The sequence below is a fragment of the Thunnus maccoyii genome, chromosome 16 (assembly GCF_910596095.1).
Source record: "Thunnus maccoyii chromosome 16, fThuMac1.1, whole genome shotgun sequence".
Classification (NCBI taxonomy): Eukaryota; Metazoa; Chordata; class Actinopteri; order Scombriformes; family Scombridae; genus Thunnus; species Thunnus maccoyii.
This window is the reverse complement of record NC_056548.1, coordinates 16,952,756-16,976,966: the sequence shown is the minus strand read 5'-3', so window position 1 is coordinate 16,976,966 and position 24,211 is coordinate 16,952,756. Positions and strand designations below refer to the sequence as shown.

The window sequence follows — 24,211 nt, the reverse complement described above, 5'->3', positions numbered from 1 at the left end:
TTCATAAACAGAGACCATTGCCATGCTTCATTTCAACCCAAGTGCACATTGCTAAAGACAAATGCAGCATAGAAAGATAAGGGGGTGTAAATTGGTCTGTAATTGCATTCTCAGGGGAAAAACCTGAACACAAATCTTGTCCCATATGCACTTGCAACACCTACACATATGTGCATGTTGTCTGCACAATTTGCATTTGAGCAATTTTATGCAAATGTACGTTCAAATACACCAGAAATACACACTTTGTTATATTTTGTGTCTTGTTTGTCTAGAGATTGTGGATATGCATACTAACTGACAGTGTCTGCCTTTAAAGGGGACATATCATGCTTTTTGTGAATTTCTGTTATTTTTATATTGTTATGATGTTAAGTATCTATGCTGAACACGGTCAAAGGTCCAAAACTTTAGGTGAACATCTGTAAAAATGCTCTCTGAAAGTCAAAAGCCCAGACTTCAGCCTGCCCTGACCACTTGATTTGCAATGTTACCTTTATTTCCTCCTCATGATGACATCAGATTGTTCGTGCATGCCCACAAACGGCCGTTCGTTGGCTGCCTTTGTTGCTGAGGTTGTTGCTAAGGTTCGGATCAGATTCAGGCTCGAACATGTACGAATGTATTTGAGAAGTTTCCATTTCTAGTAAAGATCGAGAAAAAGAAGTATGATTTGAAAGTCTGTTGATAAAAACCGTTTGTATGTTCTTATTACAACACTTTCAGTGAGAAATCTGATGAATGTTTAAGTCATATAGAATCATGTCTGGTTTATAGTAACCCCCTTATGGAACCTTTAATTCAATTAGACCTGGTTTTGACACAATTTCAACTGGATCAGGTTGTGGAATTGACTTGGACTCAACTAATAAGGCCTTAATTACAGCTCTAACTTTTAACAGTTATGACAGTTATGTGACAGTTTAACTGCATAGATGGCTAGTTATAAACATTTACACCAATGAGCATACAGATGTGCACTAAAAGCTGTTTCTATGACTGAGTCAGGATGTTCCCTCTCAATAAGAGGAGCAGAGAGCCGCAGGGCATGCTAGTGTGGCTCCACATGTGGCTGTCATTCTCTGTTTGAAAGGTCCATAAAACATGATGATATTGTATGGTTCCTCCGCCTGTTCATGAGCTGACAAGCTAACAGCACTGATAAGGTCTGCAGAAATCTATGTCACGAAAACTAAGGTGAATTTTAATTTCCTGCTATAATCATCCATCTTGATTCTTTCAACATAGGCTCTTGTAATTATGTCATATTCCCTGTTCGTCTCCGTATGTACAGATTTTTTAAAATTTATTTGGCATCAAGGGAGGGGCATCTGGACCACGACCGTATCTCCATGTCCTCACTCCACCCTGCTGTGAGGTACTTATATTATGTCTACTCTTATCACATCTCTGTCCTGGCAGGCCCGGCGCATCCACTTCGGCTTGATGCTGGGCTCAACCTGCTCCTCTAATGGAAGGAGGGGCGTTCCACACATGGTACAGTCCTGGTACAATGTTTTAATTAAAAGACCTGCTTCAGAGGAGGGAGGCTCACAGGGTGAGAGGTGGACCATGGGGTGAGAGACATCTGCCCTCACAAGCACATAGACAGATGGACACCTTTGTGAAGTCTGTTAATGGTAATTAATATGAAGATGAGAATGTTTTATTAGTGTCCTGAAGTATTAAAGTGTGTGATGGACAGGTCTTAAAGGATAAGGCTAGTAATATTCTATATTTTTCTTATTGTAAACAAATCCCCAAAAAAGGACCAAAACCAACAATGTGTTAGTCCGTCTCTTAATACTTCAGACTTCCCTACCCTGTTTTTGGCCCCAAGCCCATTAATTTCTACTGCCAACCAGGAGTAACGTTTGTTCAGACTATTTTCATCCCTCATGTTCCTAGTATTTATGGCAGCAGGACGGTTGATGTTTGATTGGCCAAAATAAACTACATGTTCATTGTAATGAAGGAACGTGTCACCCAGTAAAACGCTATGGCTCACTGATTGTTTGTAATCATTTTTAGGCAACAATGGAGATGTATGGCACAGTGGAATAAGCTGTATCAGGCTTCTAAGCAACAAACTCATTGTTGCTTGTGGTCTTGTTATGGTATTTGTTGACAATAACAAAAATATGAATATATAGTATAAATAAGTATTTGATAAATAAAATAAATACATAAAATATCACTTATCTCTTTAGGTGTATAACGTTCCTGAGACTATATCTGCCTCTGAGGGCTGGAGGTGTGTTGCAGTTTTGCGTTAAAGTGGTAAAAAGCTCTTTGAGTTACCATCAACTCTTCAAATTAATCTGTTTCACCAGCAGATCTATTCATTTTAAATGACCGACTTCATGGATCCGACAAGATTATGCCAATTTTTCCACTTATTTCAATTTCAATCAAATATTAATAATGCTTTTCATGACAGCATATAGTTGTCCATTTAAAATTATAATCATGCAAGGAAATAAGACAATATTTAGCGATAATAGTGTTTTTCCTGTTTATGATGTAAAACATATATGGTGATATTATCTCATTGTTATTTCATGAGATCTTCAGATGAATTATAGATGATGTCCTCTGAGACCATGTGCCCTTGTGCCTACCCTTGTTATTAAGAGAATTCCAGATCATATCGGGCCAGCACGCTTCCTTTGGTGTCCTCCTGGAAAGTCTTTTTCAAAACTGGCCACTGATCCATCATGTTGCCTTAGTATTGCACATATTCTACATCATATATAATATTGTTTATTTTCTGCTCCTGTCCTCTGCAATATTTGGATTTGTCATTTTCTATACTGCTGTACTTTATGTTGCTGGATTTGTCTTCATAAGGGGAGTGTAAAATCACTATTTATGCTTTGTACAAGCAAGCTGGTATTAATTCAGGGTTTTCCTTGGTGTGTTGAATCGTGAACTTGATAAACATTTCACTAGTACTACATTTAAATTACTAAGAAAATAATTGCACACAGCCTGTATGAAATGTGTGATTATCATACTTTGTAATATTAGAATGATACACTCTTCATCATGATCTACTGCGTTTAAAATAGCAATGATTAAACATCTGCCACATTTCAATTATTTCCACGTGTGGGTAAGAACGGCCCCAAGCAAATGGGACGCTGTGTGCCCTATGCATCTTGGGTATGAGATCCTGAATAATCGAGATAATTATCTCCCTCAGCAACAGGGTTTTTCAAAAGGAATTACCATAAAACATTGCTAATTTTAATGGGCGACCTAATGCAACTCAAATAATTATAGCAAGATGGGATGAGGGTGGAGATGTGGAGGGAGGCTTGAATCATTCACCCCCATATAGAGGAAGTGAAGGGGGGGAGATAGGGGTTTGTGTATCAAACGGTGGAGTCAGAGCTTTTGTTGCTAATTCTGCTGAAAGCCTGTATAGCAGGTAATACGGGTCAGCGGGTGTGATCAGGTGGTCGTTCATCTGGTAATGGTGCTTTTACAGATGCCATTTTGCTATGTTTTATGATTAAATTTGTAGAAATTTGCCAAATAAACACATCTAGTTTTTCTTTTTTTGTCTGTTTTCCCCACTCACAGACTCAGACTTACACTCACACACACTCCCCCGCATGGCCAAAAAGGTCAAGCAATTAATCTATAAACCACGATAAATTACAAAGACCAGTTTTACAGAATAATCCATAACAATATCAGTGCGGGGTGACCAGGCTGTAAATACAGAGGTGAGATGCTTTGATGCATGGCTGCTGTAGACTGGTGAAAATAAACTCTTACTGGTGTCCCCCCTGTGAAGGAATGAAATCCAGGGTCAAGTCGTTCTCAATTTCCTGCTCTTTCTTACTCTCCGTTGGTTTCTGTTGATTTGTTGAGTTTATGTTTTTTGACATGTAATGCTATTTGAGTCCCTTTTGTTTTTCCCCTTCCTCTCTATTTTGAGTGAATAGTTCTCAAGGCAATGATAAACACATCGAGCTTAGCTGCATACAGGATCTTTTCACCCCGAGGAGAATTCACAGCAGAGCAGGTTTCTGCCAGCTGTAGCAGGATACTGATTTTACATGTCGCCTTCTTTCAACATGCTTTATCTTCTCAAGATTTTACAATAGAAACCACTCATTAGGTTTTTTTTTTTCGAAAGATCAAAAGTCATCAGAGAAGTGCTTTAACCCAGTCACTCATCGCTGACAGACCTGATCTTCAGTGAATGTGAGTTCTGTGTAGGAAAAGAGCTCCCAAAGGCAGAAGCTCCAGAGCTGAGCGCACGGTATCAGTTCACCCCTTAATGAAGCCGCCGTAATCACACTCGTGCAGGATGGTCGTCTCTCATTAGCGCACTGGTTGGAGAAACGCTCTGCAACTCTTTGATGTTGTCAAAGATTCTCACCACTCTGTTCAGAACAAAGAGCGTCTTCCTCTAAGATAAGGGGAGGAGGACGCTTCCGTCTGTTATGCCGGAGTTGTCAGGAAACTGTTTGAGTAGGGAAGCCCTTTGTTTTGGTTTCAAAACAAATTATAGAAAAGAAAACTACTATTACTCTGATTTGTTCTGGGGAACCTAATTTGAGAGGGTGAATTCTAACCAAATGTGAAAACACACAGCACAGCAAATTGAGTTAAAGAAAATAGTGTTTTCCCTGTGATAGAATAGTGACCTGTACACTGTTTTTCTACTTTTTTACCCAGTTTGTACCCAGTTTCCTGCTGGGGTAGGCTCTATGGGGAATAAGCGGTTATGGAGGATGAATGGATGGATGAAAAGATAATTGCTGACAGATGTCCCATGCACTTGTAAGTCACTTTTTTGATGTTTTTGAATCTATTTGAGGCATCTGAGGCATACCTGGCATTTGATAAGACTCCTTTCCAAGGTTGTGTTTGAGACAGGATCTTATGTTTTCCAAACCTTGGCTCCCTCACTGCAAGGGCTGCTGTATGTAGATAACACTTAGGCTTGAGTCGCCAACCTAATGTCACAGAGCAATTGGAGAAAGGTTAAGAAATGGGAGAAAGTGAGAGAGGGAAAGCAGAGTGATCGTGAGGGAGTATGGGAGAAAGCGAGGGGCTAACACTTATTTTTCTTGACTCATTTTAGATTGTCTGGGGGGCTGTGGTCACACATGGGAGCTTCCTCTGTTGGTGCTGATTAAAAGGCACCACCACTCTCCTGCCCTCAGCAGTATGGCTGCAGGGAATAATACCAAACAGAGAGGCTTTTCCTAATTGTCTGCATACCTGTAGGGCTGTGGAAGTTAGTCACACACTGTTTACTCACTGTGTCTGAAAGGAAACAATTAAAGAAGGAAAAAAAAATACAGACTAGACTTTAAATTTTGTATAAAAAGACTGGCATGTATATTGTTTGTTTAACTCATGAGAAGAAAGCAAGCTTTGTAATTTGGAATCTTTTCAGTCTTTGGAAAAGAGCGAAATTTCATGGAAAAATATTTTAGTTTATCAGACTATGGCTTTGTGATGCTCTCCAGGATTAAACTGAATGTGCTCAGCCTGTTCATTAATCATTGCCATATTTATATCTGTTTTACATCTTGTTCATTCTTCACCTCTGCCAGTTCTAAATGCCAATTAGACAGAGAATGAATTGCTGTTGGTCACTTTTAATGTATTTAAATTGCTGGTCATTTTCAATCCAAACATCTACAGTTTTAGAGACTAGAGATGTACAGCATAAAATAGACAGGATGGTGTGATTTTTAGTTTGGTCAAAAAAATTCCTTTTATATTTTGTATATTTCATATATGTTTATTGTAAAACACATTTCTGAAACAGGGGAGAGAGAGGTATGACTACTCTACTAGTATTATTTTTTTTTGTCATAATTGTGTAGATTCATGCCAAGTCATTTTGCTCATGCTCTGAACAGCAATAAAAAAATCAGAAAATCAGAATCAGAAAAAGATTCAAATGCTGTGAACAAGGCGGCTAAAAAGTGTAAACATAAAAAATTGGAAAGCTATGACTGTCATACAGTAGATAGAACTTTTAATCATTAGCATCAATACAAACACATTTTAGGAAAAGATTAGTTAAGTTTCATCACAGTGACTGTGCATCTCAGAATATGGTATGCTGTGATCTGATGTAAACAAAAGTGTAATGAGTGCTCTTGGCTACGATGGTCAGGGATCAATGATCTCTAGACAGATCATCTGCCAGTGACCAAACACACCAGTGCACACGTGAGGCTGGCATAATTATACCAGGAGGAAATCAACTCTCAGCTGAGGGAAATCAAGGTTTTAATTTAATTAAAGATAAGACTGCACACAAAGGATTGCAACGTGTAGGTCTTTAGGTTTTACAAGCTGGTGGCCCTGGCTCGGCAGCTCTCTAGAGGAAGATTTAACGCTTACTGCTCTACTGTTAACATGGAGATCTATGGCCTGTGCCACATAGTAGAGTTACAGTGTCACCATTCACAAGCGTTATGATGTTCAAAGGTATACCGATCTTTTTTAAATCATCAGATGCACTTAAAATAATCAAAAAGCGAGATCGCTGCAGAACTGTATCACCCTATGTTAATCTGCCTCCAGAATTTCAACCACATGGGCGAGCTTCAGACTCATTCAAAATAGCTCTATTGACAGATGGTAGGCCTTAGACCTGCCGTGAACAGAAACAATCATTATATCCCAGAGGAAAAAAGTCTAGTTTAAATCTTTTTGCTCTTTCCCTCCTGCTGTGTAGCACTCAGGCGGTATTGCATTAAGTCAACACACATACACAAAGACTTTCACAAACACAGAGGCAAAAAAGACATATTTGTATTTGGATTGACTCTCACAGCTATTAAAGTCTGTTAAATGATATGCTCTTTTGTAGGATGTGTAGCCTCAGATTAAAAATGTGTCAGTCAAATCTCTAATGATGCCATTGGATGAACGTTTTTTTTAATCTTCACCATCTGTTTTATAGTTTCCCATTTTGAGAAACTCGAAAAAACTACATTTGACTGAGGAGGAACACATTCTTTTTTGCAGTGTTAAAAATGGTAATGAGAACCTAAGCTTTCTGCTACTTAACCACACCTTTAGAAGCAGAGTGCAGCTCTGGATTTTACAACTCTCAGTAGACAAGCAGGCTATCGACAGAGAGCAGGAGACTCCTCTGAATTCTGATTACAGCCACTTTGTGACACCTGGGGGACTGAGAAAGATGTCTTTAAACCCGTCATAAATATTCACAGCAACTTAACTGTGCATGCTGAAGTGATATAAAGACCCACCAACATCACACTTCTGGGGAATTGATGCAGCAAAACGGAGTCCTGGCACCTCACTCGGACTTGACTTGTGAGAAGCTCACAGGAACAGTACGTCTCGGTTCTTCCCGAAAATTCCCAGTGAGCAGCCTGCGCTGTCACACATTCAGCGCTGCCTTCCTGCCTTCCTGCCCTCCTGCCTGTTGTAGCTGCCTGTGCAGTGGCAGCTTTCCTGAGACTCCACCTCTCACCTTCTGCCATTGTTCCTTCTTGCATCGGTACCTCCCCATTTTTTTATTGACTATCTCACTAATTGCAGCCTGCATAAACAAAGCGTAGAGGGGACTTGGCAGTATAAAATGCTCAGATAATTAGTTTTGCAGGGGGGAGGACTGTGTCTGTGGACATTGATCTGATGGTTTGCTGTATTGAATGGTTAAGGGAGGGACTCCTTTGATGGTGACAGGTAGCCTGTCTCATGGATCACAGCCTCTCGTCAATACTATTCCTCCTCTCCAGTGGTCTGCTGTGGAGCCTTTCTTAGAATGACACAGGTGCCAATTGATTCAGGACAGTGCGAAGGAGGCATTTGTCGCCATTTAACACGTTATTCTGGTGTTTTTTCATTGCTTTTCCTTTCTGTTGTCTTCTTTTGCCAACCCTGCATCAAGCCTTCATTAGTGAAAACAGAGCAGCTCTTTAGTAATGATGGTAGAAATAGATATCAACTGATCATGAGAAATGTCTTCCAATGAAATTTTCTTTAACTTGAGTGGTTTTGTGTTTTTTCTTTTGCAGGTTGGATGTAGTCCTCAATGTGGTGTGACACACACCAGCAGAATCTAAATGGTTCATTTTCTCCTCTGTTAACATTGCAGGGGTAGAGTTGGGGGAAGGGATCATGCAGTGCTAGGTGTAGCAGGAATAAAGATGACGATGATGGGAGTGTTGGGGTGCAGGTGCACGAGAGCAAGGGAGGTGACCTTGGCCATGGTAGAGACCGCAGAGAGGAGCCAGCCATCTGTCTTGGGCCATGAAGAGGTGACCCAGCATCATTGTTTAGTCTGACGGGGTACACTAGGGTCACTGGGAGGGCCAGACCTCCCGGGTGGAGACCAAAATGGGGTGTCTGAACCTTATGAACACTGGCGATAAAGAGAATGAAGATGTAGAGCAAAAGTGTACCATGAATTATGCCCTAAATCTTTTTTTAAATGTTCAAGCAAGCTGTTATCTACTATATTATTTTGGGAGAGTGCGGTATGAAATATAAGAAGTGCTACACTGAGTGTCCACCTCTGTGGCCTTTCCCTTTTTAGATTCCTTTTTTATACCAGCGAAATAGCCTTTGCCATTATTATTCTGTCATTTTCATGTGGCACCCCTTAACCCTGTACCCATTTGTGAGGTATTTTATTGAAAGCACAAAGAGGAAAAGCAATTCGGATATAATTTGCTCCCTGACGCAATTCAAAATGAGCTTTTAATCTCCATTTTATAGAAACACGTCACCAAAAACTGCAATTTTTGTATCAGTGCACCCTCTGTCATATGGCCGAGAATGCTGGTAGGAAAACAATTGTGCTCCATAATACAACTTCTGTAAGTATTAGAAAAAATCAGTTGATTGGAAACCTTTTTTAACAACAGCAAACTAATTTATCAAAACAAAAACTAATGTAAAAAATATTATCAATTTACTTGTGCTCCAGTTTTTTATGAAATCATAGTTGTGGGATTATGTCCTCATTTTCCCTACATGAAAATCTGCTTCAATGATCTTCAATTACAAATCATCAACTAGGCACATTGTAACATGTTCTTAGTTAAGTATCTCAGGAGCTCTATTAAATTAACACAGGTATCGTAACAAGTATCATCATCTAACCTCCCATAGTTGTGGAATAAGTCTCCAAGACCTCATAGAAACATGACATTTTTGGGACATTTTTTACTGACCAATGCTTTCTTGTCCTCAGTGGTCTCCAGGGAAAGGTCCAGGACCAAATTTGGCACTCTTACCAGACAAAGACCTTTGATGAAGCAGTCGGTCTGACAGAGACATGGCAGACATGCAATCAAAGTGTTAAATGATAGAAGGGCCATAATGTCTGTCCTTTCAGTTTAATCACAACCCCATAGCTCAAGTTTTACTCCGGCAGTTTCAATCACCATCCCCGTTTCCTTTCACACAGGATTTGACCCTCTCAGTGTGCCCCTCTCAAATGCTTCATTCTAATGACAAGTTTCACTTCTCACCTCATGCTCATTAGTCACCTTTGTAAGCAATAACACCATTGCGGCAAGGTCTATAAATTCACAGGGCTATGGCCACATAAATGAGTAGCTTTTTTCAGAGCTGCTGTCACATAAAGCCAGCCTAGTCTGTGTGAATATGGCCACAGTGCAGCTGTTTTATGCAGTCGAAAAATTGGGCCATTTTAAGTGTGATTAGTTAAAGGAAAGAAGAAATGTGTTATTATGTGTTAATCACACCCAACTTCAAAGGCTGAGCTTTCAACTTCCTGGTCTCCAGCTGGACGTAGCATTCAAAGACGCAAATATGAGTGAGATCAGAGGTCGTGGTGGAGCTGTGGTCTGTCTGCTGCTAAGCGGATAAAGAGTCACAGAGTAGCAAGAGCCTCATGAAAGTCACCATAAAATGGGGTTTACAGCTTTGCATAGTAAAACTGACCTCTTCACATCTCTCTACTCTGTCTGTAGTGTAATGACATCGGTTGCTACAACACCAACACATACCAGGACTAGATGAGAACAGATGAGAGGCAGGCTGTGCAGCGATGTCTGGTTGATATGACTAAGCCTGCATGGCTGATTCCTGTCACTTCCTGTTTTAACGGGAAAATGTTGGGGTTAATTGGGGCTCTGACTTCATTCAAATCAGAGCAGCCTTTGCTGAGTTTGAAGTGATCTGACCATTGTTTGACCCATAGCACAGATTTAAAATACTGCTATCCTTCTCTCCGACTCTCTTTTTCAACATATTGCAATTAATTTTGACAAGAAAGTCAGAATTGGCTCTCTCCAAAAATGAAGGGAGGAGAAATGTTAGATGAATAAAAGTCTGGTTGTCAGTGTTGCAGAAAAATGTACACTAGTATATGATTGCTATAGGGATACCATACTTTTAGAAAATCCATATACCAACACTGTACTTGTCTGGGGCCAACTGCCATGCAACCAGTGGAGACTAGTGGAAGTTACTGGAGTCCACTTTGTTTTTACATGCTGATTTTTGTATGGATTAAACCAATGAAATATAACATGCCATTTGAGGTGCTGGTAGATTAAATTTGTGACCTTTGGACGGAATCAGACTAGCTATTTCCCATTTTTGAGCTAAGCTAACTGGCTACTCAAGCAACAGAGGCCCTGTTCACACCTGGCATTAACATTCATCTTGGGTGATCCAATGACAAGCGGACAGCTCTAAGCACATCATTTCACACCTGGCATTAGAATATGTCTCCACATGCGTCTCGAGTGACCACTTGCAACTATGCAAGTAAACACATATATTGTTTCCATTTGCAACACAGTAGATACTCTCACACTGGGCTGAAATGAAACAAGCGCACATAAATTAGGTAAAAAAACATAAATAAACATCTCTACTATTTTGCAGTAGAGCTTGGCTTTTAAATCACAATGTTACAATAGTAGAGGGCTCGGTGGTCGATGACTGTCAGGCAATAGCGATGCAACCCATTTTCACACTTTAATATGACGCCATTGGTACACGAATGAGTATGTACTTTCACTTATGCAGCGGGTGTCAGTTGAGTAGGCAGTTCTTCAGTGTGACCCAGGACACACTGCGTACAGAACGTGGCGATATGTGGCCCAGACTTCCTCTGAATGTGGTCTGAGCAATCAGTTTTCAATGCGTCCTCAATGCATCTTGGATGCATTCACACCTGTACGGAGCTGTCCACTTGTGATCGGGTCACCCTAGATGCATTTTAATTGGTTTGTTCTAGACATCCTGAATCATCCTCCATTTTTGTAAGGTGCAATTTTTTTTAGGAGTCAATGAGAGATTGTCAGCATGTGGTTCAAAAATGAAAATTAAATTAGAGCATGCCCTGTTTGCTGTATCCACTGTGCAGTAGTATAGATTTCACTGTGGCCATGTACTGTACAGTATGTTTACATTGGGGTTTAACCCAACTGGATTTTTTAGCCTTACAGGTGCGTGGAGCTGAATTGGTTTCTTTAAGCTTACATGTCTTTGAAATAGTTAATTTCATGGTTGGAACAGAGCACCATCCCCCTCCTTATTGAGTGAAGAGGGTTAAGCCTGTATAAATGCATAGGTTTCTTGAACAGCACATACCTTTGCCATTCTCCTGCTGCTCTGAGTCTAGTATGTGTGAAATGGTGTGTGGTGAATCCCACTTCTTATTCTTTTAGCATGGCTAGCACCCTTTTTGATTTCATAGGTTCCATTACTCTTCAATCTGGACCATGCTTAAAGGCAAAATATATGTGAGGGGCTGCCACAGCGTGTCAGAGAAAAATGATACTTACTACATTTGTGTTGCGTGAGTGCACAGTGCCTTTGGTGTAGTGGCTAAAATGTGGTGTGAAAAAATATGTAAACCATAAGATAAACTATTTTTTCTTTCAATAAAATGTAAATTTGAAATATAATTATGGTGAATTCAAAGGCAGAAGGGAGAAAAAAATACCTCTATACAGTACTTGTGTGGTCTCTGGACAGTTTTACGTCTTGGATTGAAATTTATGACTGCATGATCTACCACACTGCAATCCAAGACAAGTAGTTAAATATATGAAAGCTGCACATAGTGAAGCACGTGGATGCTATCAAATTAAATCTAAAGCGTCTCGTCCATGACCCTTATGGCCAGTTCACAGATGGAGATCCATCCGAAACACACTGTGTCTTGTGACCGTAATCTTGACTTTTGACCGGGCTCATTGAACTTGACAAGATCATGACCTTGTGGAAGATGGAACATGGAAGACATAAGGTTCCCACTGACCTTGGCTTTTAGCACAAGTGATTTTTATATGCACTTCAACCTGACACTGATGGATGAAGAGCTTCCTTTTCTTTTCTTTTGAGAGAAACAGACAATAATGAGAGGAGGGAGGCTAACACATACATGACATTAATCCTAGCATTAATCATATCCTCTACAAATGTTGTTTAAGAGTGTTATCTAATTTTGGCAGATACAACCATACAGAAATAGGCTACCTCCCTGACTCTTGTTGTGTGTTCAGATAAAAATAACATTTGAAATGTGTTTATGCCAAACACTGGCAAACAGAGAGAGAGCGAGAGAGAGAGCACAATATGAAACAGATGCCACCACAGATGGAGGATAAACAGGCACATACATTTCTGTTACAAAGCAGAACTGTCACTCGCGGTGGTAAATAATTATTATGTTTGTGGCGAAGTAGGGATTCGGAGCCTGTTGTCTCGTGAGTTTCATGGCATACATCTGTCTCACTGTGGAAAATAGAAAATCTTCACCACAGCCTTTGATAAAGTTTAACCCATTGAGTCAGAAATGCTCTTTTTGCCCTTTGATTTCTTCACTTGTGTAGCATCTAGCTAACCCTTCAGTGGATATAGATCAAACCCGGGGTCCTCCAGCAGCGGAACAATGTTACTACCCACCAGGATATCCTGCTGTCTGTGCTGGTGTGCTTGTACTTCATAATTATCTACTAAATGAAGGAATTATCTGCCAGAAATAATTAGTATAACAAATAGAGGGGCTGTATTCCAAACAGCATTATTGTGTTTTAACTTCAGTTTTACTAATGCAGTTTTATGTGACATGGGGAAATCACTTCATCAACTACAGGTTCATCTTAAATTAACTTTTTCTCCCATCAACACAATTACACATATTCTTTTCATAATGAGTTTCTTTTTTCAATTTCATCTCTGTCTTGTGTGTCTCATTACTGTAGGTGAGAAGGCCAGAAGAAAGACTTTAATAGGTTCATCTTAAACAACCTCTGCTTTATGGCTGTGATGGGAAAATTTAATTGCCAGCACAGATATGAGATTACAGTAACGGTCATCATGTATCTGTATGTGTTATGCAGAGTGTGTATATTTTGGCCACATTTCTGTGCATAGGGGGAGATGTGTGGAGTAGGTCTGGAGCTGTCACCTATTGAGAGAGCCCAAAGGGAGCACAGGCAGTGATTTACACTCTGGCAGGACACCTGCATATTCAGACTGGTGTGTTATGACATGTAATCATAGATAGACTTTTGGTGTTGTTTCTGTCTCTCAGCAATATTTTGGCATTACGCCCATGCCCCCATCTCGCAACCCTGTGTCTATTGGTTTATTTGAAGCTTTGCAAGCCTTTTGTTTCGTGCAATGGATGAATTTGCCTGAACTGCTTTACATGCTATTTGTATGGGTGTTGTTATATGTATGACATTATAAAAGGACCCAGGAGGTTCCAGATGTGTGTCTCTTCAGTCAAACCCAGAGGCAGCACATACTCAGTTAACTGGAGGGATTTTAACAGCTGGCAATACATTATTTTCTCTACTAAGCCTCTATAACAAATGGAACCCACATAATTGGTAGATTCAAATACAAAATTAAGGCTGTGGTTTTTGGCATGTAAACATACAGTAAGTTATGTCCATGGTCATGGCCTTTCTGTTTGTTCATCTTTCACGTCATTGTTAAATTTAAGTTTATTGATGCACATTATAATTCAGTTCCTTCCCTTTGTTCTCACAGATTCATTTTTAGTCAGTTATTGTTTAGTTGCAGTCATGAAAAATCTGTGAGTAAGTATTTTTTCATTGCACAACTAATCCAAGAATGTTTCTGCTTTTGACTTGAGCAATGGTGGTGCATTTGAGGGTAAAAGGCTGTCCATTGGCCTGTGTCAAAACAGTCTGTAACCTACTTCTATAGGTGGTTTGTATCTCTGACTGTCATCTCCTCTTTACAGGTCACTCATCATAGAGTCATGGTTTGGCTCTGACTATAAACACAGACAACACTCAACCCTTCCTCTCTGATCTGCTGACTCACCCTGCACATAGCGGACTACTCAGTCCAGGAGGGAGTGATACCAGGAAGAGTATGCTCTGTTGCTGCAAGGCTCATAGATGACAGGTACAGCAGAACCGCAGTTTTGCTTTTTTCAGCAAAGAGCAAGCACTCAGGGGTCAAAAACACCCACGCACAAATACTTTAGTGTGTAGACAAATATTTTTGTGTGTAGGTGTTTGCAACTGTAACACGCATACACCGAGACGGAGAAGGAGGGAGAGCACAGGAACATATTTTCTATTTTCCATGCCGTGGGCGTTAGACATACAAGAGCGACAGAAATCTCGCCAAGTGGGATAAGATCATAAAACTGCAAGCCACTCTCCTCTCATTTTCAACTAAATGAATAAAATGGTGTCAGCATGTTACTGCGAGCCCCTCAGGATCCAAAATACTGGCAGGACTATAAACTAAAGCAGTTACTCCATGACAAGACACTGAATCCTCCCTCATCAAGAAACATTTCCCTTGAAATGCTGTAGCAATTGCAAAAAAACCATCAGAAAATAAAGAAGGGCTGAGAAATGTTGACAAACATGCTTTCATTTTTGGTATTTTAGACCACATAGCTGAATATCAATGTGTTTCACTTCAACTCCCACACAAAGCCGATGGGATTTGTTGTTGGTATGTAGTTCCAATAACAAAATAACAAATCATTATTACATATCGCCTTCACGGATATCATACAACATGTCACATATACACAACAAGCCAGTATCAAAATAACTGGTGTAAGTTTCTGTTAGTGCACAGTCCTATACAACACTGTAATGTAATTTTAGACATGACTTATAGCTCTCTTAGAAGATGTTTACAGAAAAGATTTGAGAACAAAAATCATTGTAAACATTAATATGATGACAAATTGACAAAGCTACTAACTACTGTCAGTTAACACAACCTTAAAAAACAAAAACAAACAAATGATATGTCGTGATATTATTAGAATCAAATCTCCAGCAATGGCTGCTCTCAAATTGTGATAGTGGTCCTATATATATAAATATCTACAGTTATACATAGTGTAGGCTATTTGAGCACATTCTAATTTTAGCGTTATGCTCTGGTTACTTGTCTTGTTTGGGAGGCACTAACCAGAGAAATGGGAACGTTACACTTGGTTCTTTGTTAAATACTGTGATACAGCAGGTTGCAGAGGTGTTGATGGAGTCCCCTCGTCACATTGTAAAGGAGCCTCAAAGTCACATGCTGTGTTTAATTTCTTTTCTTCAGTTTTTCTGATCCTGTTCAGGTTTAGAAATTTCAATTATTGTCGCTTCTTCTCTGTGCTTTATTGTCTGAAATTGTACTGTCAGTTTTCTAAGTCATTAGACTTTGTGTTAACCTCAGGGGGCCCACTGGGTCAGGTGTCACTTCATGATCTGGGCACTGATGAGAGATGAGTGGAAATGAAAGAGAGGAATTGAGAGGGGGAAGGAGTGATAATGATAAACCGGATTAAAGGACATCTAAAGGTGTTAGGTTCTCTCAGATCGGTAGGAGATGTGTCAGTTTGCAATCTGGGCAGGGGTCACTGTTGGAAAAAAAAACAACTCCACAAAACAGTACAATTGCTACTGAAATTGGTATCAACTCAAATGCAAAAACATTTGCTGTAATGCTGTAGGTCACTTGTGTGTTATCCCATTATTGAAACTATTATAGAGCTTTGCATCCAAAACTTATCAAAGCAGAGGTGACATTTGTGCACAAAATTTCCTCTTATAAAACACCTGCACTGTTTCAAAAATCCCTCAAATACTTCTTACCAAGGGACCTGTTAAGAATGCTCATATCATTTTCCTCAAGGCGGTAAAACTCTTCACTCCTTTTCTCTGCTTTTCTGTCATTTTGGTTTTGACAGTGCTGTAGGGTGCTTATAGCTGAAGGCAAGTAAAAATTGCATGCACTGGCTCTCCATGAGGCCGCACAATTATCTGGTGCTTGATAGCAGAGCCTGACTCTGACACGTTCTGTGTCACCATATTGAGTGTGAGTGCAGGTTGGGAATGGAAACTACTTCTTGAAAAAAAAAAATCCTCCCCTGAAGGCACAATGCAACAGCAGCCTAGAGATCAGCTGCTGGTGAATAGCGTATTGTAGCGTGAGCTGTCATGTTAGCATGAATTGCTGATAAGACAGTCTCACACACACATCATTTCACATGGACTCATTTAGTATCATTATCAGCTAGAACACTTGACTGTTTTAACCAAGCTCTATGTGAGCTGTCTGCTTTATTGAATGAATTATTGTTTACAGTGTTTGTGTGGAGTTTGGAGGGATAACAGTGCTGGAATCGTTATTCAGTTCAGCACCATCTGTGCTTTGAGCAAAGGGAGTGAATGGGGTTCACATGATTGAGTGGCACCTGCTTGTCAGAGGGTTGCTGCAAAATATTGCTGCATTCAGAGAAGGCAATACTCCACCTGCATGCCAATCAGGCTGTCAGGCTAATCCCCTCCACCTCCATGCATTCACACACACAAATGCTCTCTCTCTTTCAGTGTTTCTTTCACAGCATATCCCCTGTAGGTATGGACACATATGCCCATCACAACATCCATTCATGCATTGACAGCGCTTGAAAACAGGCACTAATTAAATTTCGCTGTATTTACTTTGCACTCAGCGCAGCAGATATCAGTCTGTTTTGTCAGACGGATTGTCTTACCTGAGCATGTAAACTGACACTGAAGCTATTTAATGTCTGTTCACACTAGCATGGCTGCCAGCATTGATTTACCCACTCTGACGGTGTTGGGTGAGTGAAAAACAGGATTCTGTTCGGTTATTTACAGTAGCTGACATCCATAGAAACACTTGTATCAATGGAGGGAAAATGAGTAGTTTTCTATCCGCTGTTTTTAAAGCTATTGATTCTCATCGTAGGAGATGTGAAAAGGACCTTTGCCCAAGCTTATGATCATGTGTGGTGCTGTGTGTGTGTGTGTGTGTGTGTAGGTGTACTTGCTGGAGGTGTGTGCACTGTATATGTGTGATAATACAAGCATACTCACATGCATTTCTGTGATTGTTTTTGTGTGTATGTGAGGAAATAGAAGCCTGAAAAAGGGTTATGAACAACTGTGTCTGTGATTGGAGTTCAGCTATACACACACAAAGCACAATCCGATTCTCCTGAGTATATTCTCTGATCTCTATTTTCTCTGTCATGTCAAGACAGTAACAGGTGTCTCACCTAAGGCAAAAACACTGTCTATCACTGTCTTCTTCTTTATCTCACTTTATTTATTGTTGCAGCTCTCTGGAATAAAACAGGAACATTGTAGAGAATTTGGAACCCAGGCTATGTCTCTGTCATGCTCCGCCACGGTGCCAACCTTGTAGGTATCTTTGGCAGAATAGTTTCATCAAGGGATTAACCACATGGTGCTGACTGGCTTGGATACATTCCCAGCAATGCACCCATGCTGTGCTGGCTGGATGAACAGAAGGTCAGGACATGCCATAACACTGTGTAATGCTGGGCGTTGATGACAGTGCCCAGGCAGTGCCAGGCGCTGAAAACCATATCACGTACCAATATCCGCCAAATGTCTGACTCAGCCGAGTGTATAGTGATTTTTAATTTTTTTTTATCATATTTGATTCATCAAGGTATCACACACTGAGCCAGCACAGTGTAAATCTTTATTGCTTAACTGGATTTGATCTCTAATATCATATTCCACATCTAATGGTAGATGTGAGATCTGGCAATGACTGCAAATTGCATTGTGGAATGTGACGTTAACAGGACAATGAGATAAGGAAGCTCAATCTCGAATTATTTTTGAAGAAAAGTGTGCAAAGAAATGCATTTCCTCCCTCGTCTGTTTACATTGTGCACTGTATGAATCATCATGTTACGTGTGTCTGCCTGTCCTTTTACCTCTGTAAACCCTTTTCCCTCCTGCACATCCTCTGCTTTCTGATGCAGGTAGTCAGACTGTAAAACAATAGAGTCTTGCTCCCTTGATTAAACACTCCGAGATTAATTTGCATCTCAGCGCTGTTAGACAGTAGGATATGTCTCTCACAGGTAGCTGACATTATCGGTCTGACTCCAGGAGCCTCATGCGTATGTACTCAAAATGTAATTTAAGTGAACCATTTTTGTGAACATGATTATGAACATGATGGAGAAAATAATACCCTCATCGACTATGCCGTATTATACAGTCTGGACATTTAAATACTCCTGAATGAATTGGTTTTAATTGGTAGTTATATATCCTTGCAATAATAGAAAACTAAGCACAGCATACGAGGTGATTAATTTAAGACTTGTTTGAATTTGTGACCATAAATATATATTTTAAGATATTTGCTTTTGTACAATACATTACATCATATTCCAACACATCCATCCATCAGCTGCTTGCAGGTCACAGTTTTCAGGCACCAGATTAGCCAAGACATCCTTTTCCAAAGCGACCTTATCCAGCTTCTCAGCACAAGATCCATCATTTCCATCTGCCCTTGATTTTCCTACAGCTTTAAAAATGCTGGCTAATCTAATATTTACAAATTGGTCATTAATACCCCTTCATTAGAGGAGATAAAACCCTGCCAATCAGACAGAAGAAAGATAGCATAGCTCTGCCCTAAATCAGTTAACAGCCTGAGTGGGTGAAGTTAATGATGCAGTCAAAACCCTTTGAAAACTGGGTAGATAGTGACATAATAAGCTATAAATACACAAATGTGAGTAGCCATCAAAGACAGCATATGGTTTGTGTTAAAAGACTTAAAACTAACATTCAATACTTGCAATCCTATGCTCTCTGATGAAGATAGAGTAAAGAAAGTGGAAATAATCATCAGCGGAAAGCAGCATTTCTACGGCACAGCATTAAATGTTAGCTTGTCGCCAATATAGTACAAGAAGAAATGTGTCAGCACTGTGGGATTCCTTTGAGAGATAAAATAAATCGCTTGTTATTTTGTGATGACTTGCATTCATTTCACAGAAGATAATCCCATACTCCCTGATGCTTATTTTTTGCTCTTATACCTGAACATGTCCCCTTAAAACATATCCGGTGGGTCTGTCCAATACTAGGCCATACCTCAGCACAGAGCATATGGATTTAAACATAAAACACATTGAGGAAAGTTGAGAAAGTGAGCTTTCACTGTGCTGTACATGCAATTTATTTACTCGTGAACCACTTTCCATGAATCAAATAAAATCAAGATGCTCGCTAACTATGGCGTCTGTTTGAAGGTGCAGGATTCTTCTGTGCTAATTGCCTTCAGTCAGATAAACAGGATGCTTCTAAGGCATTAGACTAATAATAGTGTAAGCATGGTGAAGGCAAACACCACCTGGCAAATGTCACAGACAAGTCAAGTGACAGAGACGAGGGTCATGTTTACACTGAATCAGCGGTAATTGTGTGTGATTGAGGTAATACAGACTAATTGTGTCTACATTCATGGGATTTATTCTGTGCAAACTGAAGCATTACTCCAGAGAAGCACTTAAGCAAGATAGCATATATTTTTTATTATTTTCTCAATTGCTTGTTTGTTTCTGGAATTACAACTGTCATGAAGAGGAAGTACATTTAAACAGTATTCAGAAATCAAACTAATTACACTATAAATAGGGTTGGCCAGACGGACCTGATTTTTTTTTTCTTCCCTCCCCCATTTCTTCTCTGAAGCCAGTCAATAAACAATCTGCATAACTTTACCGCATCAATATTTAATGTGCCAGCTAAAGGTCTCCTCTCCTACAGGTCTCAGTCAGTCTGGTTTTGATGTTTACTACTTTGAAATTCGCCACAGACACAAACAGTCCCAAGGGGCTTCACTGCTCTGTGTGAGTGTGTGTGTGTGTGTACGTCTGTGTGTATGCATATTAAAGAATGTTTATGTGTTTTTAATATTTTTTTTTATTCTACTTTGCAAGTCTGCCTTTGTTTGTGTGTCTGAGGGTGTTTCCTTACATCAGAGAGAGAGGAGAGAGGCCTCAAAGCCCTCCCAAGCCAGTAGAAACGATCTGCTCCTCCAAATTGCTCACAGCCGGTCTATCAGTGGGGAGGGGAAAATATGAGGGTGAATTTTTTTAACGACGAAAACAAATGAGCCAACACAGGCACACAATTAGGGGGAAGTCATGGCTATGTGTCGTCTTTAGATGAGCAACATGATGGCCTCTTTACCCCTAGCGGGGGTAAAGCCCTGCCCCAGGAGATGGCTCATTAGGGCTGAAGAGGGGTGAAGAGGAGGGGCTGCTGACAGTCAAAACAGTGGGCGTGGAGAGAGGGGGTCGCTGCCACTCAGGGAGAAGAGGGGCTCGGCTAAAGTCCTTTCACATCAAGGGCCATTCTGATTCTGTGGAAGACATTAGCTCATGGTGCGACTTACTGCTGCGAAATCATCATGTCACACAAAGGACAGCTGCCATAAGGGCTGCATTAACTCTAGTGCCAAAATATTGCCTCATCACTTTGGCTGCTTTGTGTTGTTTTCTTCTTCTTTTTCAAATTTTTGTTCACAGTTGAATCTCGCATCCTGAGAATTTTCTGACCACATTATGTCCATTGTATGTCTCTTATCAATAAAACTTTTGAACCTACAAAGAATAAGCACAAACCATATGAGGAAACATTAACATCCTAATAATCTCCCCAAGAAAGAGATATTATTTGAGTGAAATTAAGAGGGATTGTAATATCTTAGCTGATCTGACAATAATGAAACCACTCATCAATTATACTTAATGAATTGTAATGTGGAAGTGTCATTTACAGAGTTGGTCTTCATCACTGATATAATCACAAGAGGATGCATCTCATTAATCATGATCTGTCTGTGCATTTTTTGGATCCGGTTGTGTCTGAGCTTGTTTAAAAGGGTTTCCGAATCACAATTCAAACTCTGTAGGATTCAGCAGAACAAAGAAAGATCATTGTAAACAGGAACTGTACATAGAGGCTTTATCTGATAGTGAGACTGGGAGCATTACTGTAAGGAATAAGTGAATGTGATCTCCATTACAAAAGCCTTTGTTCATCAGGCACGGCAGCCTTTGGTCCCATTATGGGACTGCACATGTGGCACACTCCTGGGTCTTTAAAAGCTGGAAGAGTGCCACCAGATGGTTAAGAGCAGAAGTGAAGATGTCATTTTCCACCCTGCGTCTTTTTTAATGATCCATGACAACATACTGTATCTCATTACAGGCTCTCACATACTGTACAGTGCATAGACGTTATTTAATTAAAAGAAAAGTATGAGGTAACTTAATCAACAGTCCCTATACAGTAGTTTAGATTTCAATGTCTATGTGTTAGTAAAGACAGAATTGCTCTCAACTGCACATGCGCACTGACAACTTCTGTATTTGACTTTTTAGGCTAAGCTGCATCCTTTATGACTGCATAACAACAGAGATCTCCCCATGGAAAGTAAGTCCCTGATTTCCTGATGCAACACTAACAATTTGTCAAACTTTCTCTTTGGAGATGACCGCCATGCTTTGATTCACTGTTGATCAAAGGAACTAAACCCAGACTGATTCATTTGTTTTCTGTCTCTCTTGTTGGAATACCCTGTGCGCCTGTATTCAACGGAATTTGCATACTGGGTATTAGCTTTGGAACAAACTGGGCTTCACACAAACAAGCGCACACAGCTTTATTTAAGCAGCTAATTGAGAATCGAGTAAGCATCTCTAATCTGTTTAACAAAAAGAAATAGTATTTTCTCATCTAATTAATATTCTCAGTTTAGCTAATTAAAAATCCAAACAAGAGTATTGAGTTTAGCGTGAAGTAAGACTGACAGGAGTTTAGTACCCGCATAATCACGCCACACAGAGCCATGTGGAAAATAACATCAGAATAGCTTTTTTTTAGCTTGTCATTTGAAGCTTGCTTTTAAAAAGTAGTTTCCAGACTTCCATGGGGGAAAAAAATCAGTCTCATGAAGATATTACCAAAAGCCATAATAACTACTGTGGGGTTTTGAACAAAGGTAAATTTACACCATTCAGCTTAAGCGCCTTCTGTGTTCTTCTCACACCCTCATTTATAGCTCATCATGAAATAGAAGTGACATTAACTAAAGTGTTAGGTAAGGCCTCTTTTTGTTAAATGGATGTAATGTGTCTTTGTGACTCATATTCTGATGGACACTGCATCTACTGTGCATCAAAGCTAAGTGCTCTTTGCACAGCTTTTAATGACCATGGATCTGTAAAACCATTTATGATTTTGGATCCGCATTTTTCTTAATTCATCTCTTGGCTTTTCACAGGTGAAGGTGGAATGCACTTAACAGCACAGATGTGTCAGTGCAGGATGATAATCTCACAGGAATAACTCACTATGCAACAACATGTGTTTGATTCTCACATCCTTATGCACTGACTGAAAATATCCCTAACCTCTCCTGCATGAGATATGTTTAAAAAATAAAAAATTGTCATGAAATCAGCTACTTTCAAGGGTCCTTTTCAAACTAATGTGTCAGCAACCCAATGGTCATTTTTGCTGTTTTCTTGTGGTGCACCTTCAAGGACACACACTGCACAGCAAGTTTATGTCTCACACTCTCAGTTCCTGACCTTGGACAAAATGGCTACCACCTCTATCAATCACCACCTCAACCAAGAACAGGAGAAAATGATGCCACTAACAACATTATCACAGCACTTGTTCACATCTCATTGATTTGACAAAAGCCATCACTCAGCAGTGTCAGTCACATGGTTCACTGCTCTGTTAAAGGAAGGATGGGCAGCACAAAAGATCAGATTCTATAAAACCCCACTGATAGGGTTTTTAACGTACAATTTCTTTTTACCCTCTGAAATTAAATGTACCATGTGGAGATTTTGACCTTAAGTAGTGCTATGGAGCAGTTTGAATGTACATGTGCATGAGGATGCACATGCACGCACACGCAGGTAACATGATGTACATTCCTGCCAATCACACTATTCCGCTGATCGACAGGTGCCAAGAAACGGATGCAAATACGCCAACAAAGGCAGGAAAGAGGAATACTCCTAGCTAGAACACATGGATGTAAACAATGCAGATTTTCAAAATGTTTTAAGAAAACTCTATAAGGCACTTTTGAGAAAAAGAACTTGAAAAAATGTTCATGATCAGAAACATTTTACAAAATCATGCAATTCAAAATATTACAAACTATGGCCTCAAAAATGTCCATAGAGTTGAATCAACATCCCATTGACAAAGCCAACAAACACTGAACATTATCCTCTTCACAAAGGAAGTATTTATTAGGGCATTTTACTGTATCACATTAGACTGTAAGCTATTCCTGTTATTTTGTCCACGCCCTGCATCAACATCAAGAATCTGTTTCTCATAAATGATTGTATATCTGAGTGTTTATATAGGTGAGTTCTGCAGGCTTTCTGTATCTCTCAGATACTGTGATACTGTAGGTCCATTGTTCATATGAATAATGTATCTTTGAGATGATATTACTCCAGTGATTTTGTATTTCCACTGACATAAAGTTGGAGGCGAAATCGATGCAGCAGAAGCCAAGAAATTCAGATTTTTAGTCCCTAATATGGTACCTATGCTTCCCACAATGCAGCTCAGTAACATCTTATGTCAGACCCTCCCTGCCTAGTGAATTTCCATGTCTTTCAAATTTTAGGTCCCAAGTTTGTAACCCAGGCTTTTTGTTATATATTTGAGATAACAAGATAACCCTGATGACATAGGGTTTTTTTCTCCTCCAGAGCCACAGAAGACATTATACAAATGTTCTTCAGGCCGAATAGTGTGCCTTGTTTATAGTGTCGGGGAGAGTACACCACATTCCTAAAACAACAGAGCTCTCCCTTCCACTTTATAAGACAGATACTCTAATTAGCCTG

General features: G+C 39.8%; 1 long non-coding RNA gene across 3 annotated transcripts in view; it reads left to right on the top strand.

Moving 5' to 3' along the window:
- The window catches only part of LOC121881347, a 44,116-nt gene extending 21,391 nt beyond the window's left edge, over positions 1–22,725 (top strand). The window contains exons 2-5 of one of the 3 annotated variants that reach the window (XR_006091756.1): positions 4,696–4,800; positions 14,225–14,391; positions 21,704–21,755; positions 22,606–22,725. This is a non-coding gene — a long non-coding RNA (uncharacterized LOC121881347). The remainder of the gene's footprint in view (positions 1–4,695; positions 4,801–14,224; positions 14,392–21,703; positions 21,756–22,605) is intronic. The other 2 variants (XR_006091758.1, XR_006091757.1) reach the window with 2 other exon arrangements.
- Positions 22,726–24,211: the final 1,486 nt, after the last annotated feature.